The sequence below is a fragment of the Lynx canadensis genome, chromosome X (assembly GCF_007474595.2).
Source record: "Lynx canadensis isolate LIC74 chromosome X, mLynCan4.pri.v2, whole genome shotgun sequence".
In the NCBI taxonomy this organism is placed as follows: domain Eukaryota; kingdom Metazoa; phylum Chordata; class Mammalia; order Carnivora; family Felidae; genus Lynx; species Lynx canadensis.
Window position 1 is genome coordinate 21,693,871 of NC_044321.2, and position 5,395 is coordinate 21,699,265.

Sequence of the window (5,395 nt, forward strand, 5' to 3'; positions counted from 1 at the left end):
CTCATTTCAAATGGGGTCGGGAGGCTAGAACGGGGAGCTCTCATGTCCTACCACTTGTCTTCAACTGCAGACAGGTAGACATGCATTCCCAACAGGAAGAGCTCAGACTTCACCACAAGAGCAGGAGGAAAAAAGACTATCTCATTGCCCAGTAACATCCCAGCCAATGAGAGACGGTCACAACTCTGCCAATGAAAAGCCACTTTAAACTCCCAGTTTATTCCAATGGACTTTCTAAGAGCTCCGTCCAACTCCTCTTTCCATCTACCAGAGTATTCCTCGACTTTGTTCTTGGACTTGCCTGGAGTTGTGCCATAGCTTGCAAGTCCCAAACTGAAATTCTTTTCTATTTCCAAATAAACCCATTTTCCTGGTGAAATAACTACATGCTTTATTTTGAAGGTTAATAATATATATGATTAAATAGGTCCACAGAAAAACAGAAATATTCAATCAACAAAATAAGAAACTGAAACAGCAGTCCAACCCAAGGCAACATCAAAATATTTCAGGGCCATCCAGGCTTTGGGGCTTACTGCACAAAATGGTAAAGGAAAAGGTGATTATCTCATGAAAATTCTTTTAAACTATACAAAAAGATTTGCAGTTATTCAACCATTTTAACAGGCTACCTCTTGTTGATACAAAGACCAGATGAGAATCCCTCAATAAAACAACACCGAAACCAAGCTCGCTTGCACGAACACCCTAAATCAATTCATAGTGTTTCCAGTATAGCAGAGAATCAACATTAGAAGACACTGCCAAATGGAAATCACTATGTTGACAAAAAAGGGGGGAAAGGGACAGGACTATGTATGAGGATAAAGAAAAAGCCTTTCGTCCCCCAAAATATATAAGTAAATAACACTTGTTGATGATACTAAGTTTTGGCAAACTTGCATTAGACAAGAATTTCTGTGCTCCCCTCAGCAGCACATATACTAAAATTGGAATGATGCAGAGATTAGCATGGCCCCTATGCAAGGATGACAGGCAAATTTGCAAAGTGTTCCATATTTTTCAAAATATGTAAGAATTTTCATTTTCTAAAATCTACCGTGAATATAATAAATGTGAACCACTGCAATAGGGTTGAGAAGATAAAGATAAGTGGTATTAAATCCACTGTCTATGAGTGAATGAAAAAAAATACCCAGTATACAACCATCACACAAGAATAAGAATACCAAAGTAAATAAGACAAAAGAATAATGAAAAGACATTGTGGTAACAATATGATCTCTTAATTAAAAAGTTCCAAATAATTGGTACAGAAATTATTTTTTTGATTTTTAAAAAATTAATTTTTTTTGTTCTTAAGAGAAAGAGAGAGTATGCAAGTGGGGGAGAGGGGCAGAGGAGAGACCGAAAGAATTCCAAGCCAAGTCCAGGCTCAGCATGGAGCCTGATCCCAAGATCCTGGGATCATGACCTGAGCTGAAATTAAGGGTGGGACACTCAATCAACTGAACCACCCAGGCGCCCCGGTACAGAAATTAGTAAGATACATAAGCAACTTCGGAAAGATGATATATAAAAGATCAATATAGTCAATTATGGAATCTGGCCAACAAAATCACTGACAAATTACAATATGTAATGGAAAGCATATCACTGAAAACAACAATAATAGCCAAGATACACCTAAAACAAAAACAAAAAGACACCTACAAGTTCTTTAGGAGACAACTATAAAAACTTACTGATCGACTCCTGAAAAATAGTACTCAAAAAAGCAGTTTACAATGTTTATTTATACAAAAGAGAACACTGCAAAGTGTCAATTCTCTTTACTGTATTTACAGATTTATGGCTTTACCTACAGCTACAAAAATGACACCAACTCAGGTTGCTTTTTCCCATAATCAAAACCAACCCTGGAAAAACTGACAAAGAAACAAACAAACAAACGAAACAAATATGAACAAGAGCAAAACAACAAAAATGATGAGCCCCTGGGGAATACTAACTCTGTCTTGAACTAGAGTATCTATGTGGGCAGGCGGAGGCCTGCGTGTGACTGAGGACAGTACGTAGCCTGCAAGAGAGGCAGATGACAGAACTGACTGGAGGGAACGTTTTAAGTCCAGCCCTTGACCCTTTCACTATTCCCTGGGACAACGAATTTCTACACCTTCAATAAAGGAACCTAAGGCAGCTCCTCAGAGCCTAAGTGCCAGGACCAAGGGGAAATACCAGGACTGCACCAAAGCAGGGGTTTATATTGGAAGCATGAGTCCACAGGCTGTGCTAAAAACCACTTGAAAATATGCCAGTGAATGTGAACTGGCCTTTATTAACTAACATCTTACGAGAACAAAACGCATAAAATAAAACAGACTACTAGCGAGTATCACAATAATTGCACATAAGGGTGGAAACTGGTTCCAGAAACCATGATCAGTAAGAATGATGTCAGCCAAAGAAACCCCGGGAAGAGTGATCAGGCTAAGGGGCAACCCACTTTTCCATGGGATTCCTAAGGGCCTTGATAGGGGGTGTGATGAGGTATGAAGTGAGCAAAGGAAAGAACTCCAGAGTTGCTAACTCCAAGTTCCTTGAGAGAAATCGAATGGGCTCCTCCACCCAGAAAGGAGCACACAGCAGGATTCTCGTTCTGTGGCAGCCACTTCTGGGAAGCCTCAGGCAGGAGTGGCCTGGTGAGAAGGAATTCATGAAAGGAGGCTCACAAAGTCAAAGCCTGTGGTATAAGGAGTTGGCCTTAGGCCAGCTAATTAGAGGTAACCAAAGAACTATTAGAAATGAAGCGAAACATTGAGAGACTAATGAGAGGTGCATGCGCGACATAGGAGAGAACAAAATAGTCCCTGTCCTGTCCTGTTTGGAGGGCACCAAGTAGAGTCGCTAAGCTCGGAACCCCAAAAACACCCTACTTGAGGCTGGGAGGGAAATGATATGAAAATACAAAATGTTAAAAATACAAATGATACAAAAATACAAAAAAAAAAAAAAAGAAAGATACAAAAATCCAAAAAAACCCAAAAGTGTTAAAATAGAATACAAGTATCATAGTAATTATGCACAGGCCAGAATTGTATCCCAGAAGCTTTCAGAAATGGCAGTGATGTCAGTCAGGAGAAGACACAGGCAGAGCTATGAGGCTAAGAAGCAACTGACTTTCTCTGTGGGGTTCTCAATACCATGGTGGGGGTGAGAGGCTTCAGTTACCAACGGGAGCAACCCCGGGACTGTGAAGAACTCGGTGCAACATCTCTAACCTCCAACACGGGACCACAGAGGACTCTGTCCTCCCGCAGCCGTCTCTGGAAGGCCGCTGGCAGCAGTAGCCAGGAGAGGTGTAGCCGCACTTCATATCCCGAGTCACAGGCAGTGATGGCATCGACCTCAAGGCAGAAGAGGGACATCGACCAGCACCCGAAAGGACTCAAGGAAAGACACCGAGAGAGGATTGAGGCAGTTCCCACACGGAACACGGGCTCCCCCAAAGGCAACACCTGGCCATCGTCAGCTCGGGGGAGCCCCAGCCATGGCCGCTAAGCTCAGACCCGCAAACGTTTCCCACTGCTGGGTGCTTAGAGGGAAACGAGACGCTTGGGCCGAGGCCCTCGGACACAGCACAGCAGAGGGAGGGTTCACAGGAGCTGCTAAGAGTCCGCCAAAGCCCGCGTGCGAGTCCTGCGGGAGGGACTCCAGCCCCCCTGGAGCCCAGCCCCCCTGCGCATCCCCCCACGCCAACCCCAGAGCCCGCCCCCTCCGCTGTCGATCTGGGGGCCAGGCCCACATGACCGGAAGTGGCCCTTCCAACTTCCTCCCGGCGCTGGGCAGTGAGGCCTGGTCGGACAGCCGCTGCCTCGGCTGAACACGAGGAGGGGGTCCCACGTCCCGTCAGGGGTCAAGGTGAGAGCAGCCCTGGCTCGACCACCGCGGGGACGTTTCCCCGACACCCCCAGCCCCGTCTCCCCTGAAAAGAGGGGCCCACGCAGACGCTGGCCCGTTCCGCCCCTGTTCCGGGGGCTGGGAGACCCCCGTCATGGCCGTTCATCCCAAGTGCCTTGGCTTACCCCGCCGGGTGTCAGGGATTGCAGGCCTCGGCCCCAGGCTGCTGGACGCTGGCGCGGCTCAGCACAGGGAGCCATCCCTCCCAGGCCCTGTGGAGGGAAGGAGGGGACCCTCGTGAGGACTGGGGGGACTCCGTACTCCGCGACAGGGGCGACGCAGCGTCCCCGCTCCTGACCTTGGCCGGCGGGGGGGGGGGGGGGGGTAGGGTCCGGGCCCGGGCCCCGGGGACCAGAGGGAACGTGGCCTGTCCGCTCGTGTCAACCCTGCAAATGCCAGGAAAGGAAGGCCAGGCTGAGACAGCCCCGCCACGTCTAAGAAATACCAGGTGTGAGGCCGGGGGGAGCTGTGTCCCGAAGCTGCAGCCAGCAGTCAGTGGAAGGGAGGGTCCCAGGTCCTACCCGGAGCCCAAGTGGGGATTGTGCGTCATTCCCAGCACCCAAGGAACCCAGGACAGAGAAGGCCTGCCACGAGTGTTCATTCAGCACCAGGTGCCCCCTGACTCCGTGGGGGGCCGAGGCGCTCCCTCCTTTCGGCCCCGTGGGTCCCCTGGAAGATGGCGGGGTCGCCTTCAGAGCAGGAGACGGGGGTGGGGGCCTGGGTCGGGCCCACAAGTACCGTGCCGAGCCTGAATGTGACGGAGAGGGCCCCCAAACCCGGGACCCAGGGCTCTCCCGCGTCAGTTCGGAACCCCGCTGTCACCCGAGTGGCCCCCAGGCAGGGCTGTCTGCCTGGGGCCAAGGCTCCCCCCACGTGCCTCCACAGGGTTTTCGGCCGGGGGTGGGGGGGTGGGGGGGTGGGCGAGGGGGCAGGCTGACCGGGACGTCGGGAGCCCTGGGGGGTCGCACAGCGGTGCCCTCGAGGACCCTGCAGGGGAGGCCTTGGCCGAAGCCCAGGGGGACTCTCCCCGCTGAAGGCTCTCAGGACAACTCCTGCCCCCCACCCCCGCCCTTACAGGTGTCCTCGCTGCCTGCCAGCCGGGCCCAGCGTCGTCATGCCACGCCGCCAGAAGAAAAAGCTGCGCGCCGGCCAGAAACGCCACGAGGGCCAGGTTGAGGGGCAGGGTGTGGGGGGTGCTCAGGCCGCCGCCGCGGCGGCGGAGCCCCTTGGGGAGGCTTCCCCGGGGTCCCCCCGGGCGGGTGCAGCCCAGCAGCCTCAGGGTGCCCCGGCCCCCGGGTCCCCCGGGTCCCCCGGCGCAGGCGCCGCAAGCCCGCCACGTGAGCAGGGCGCCGAGGGCCCGGCCGCGCCCCCCGCCCCGGGCGCCCGCAAAGACCCCCTCAGCCGCAAGGCCGAGATGCTGGTGCGGTTCCTGCTGGAGAAGCACGCCAGCAAGGAGCCCATCACCGGGCCGCGC

The 5,395-nt window shown here is 52.3% G+C and overlaps 1 non-coding gene across 1 annotated transcript; it reads left to right on the forward strand.

Annotated features, from left to right (window-relative positions):
• The first annotated feature begins 920 nt into the window (after nucleotides 1-920).
• Nucleotides 921-1,024, forward strand: LOC115507921. The gene has a single exon (XR_003966844.1). It is a non-coding gene; the product is annotated as a U6 spliceosomal RNA (small nuclear RNA).
• Nucleotides 1,025-5,395: the final 4,371 nt, after the last annotated feature.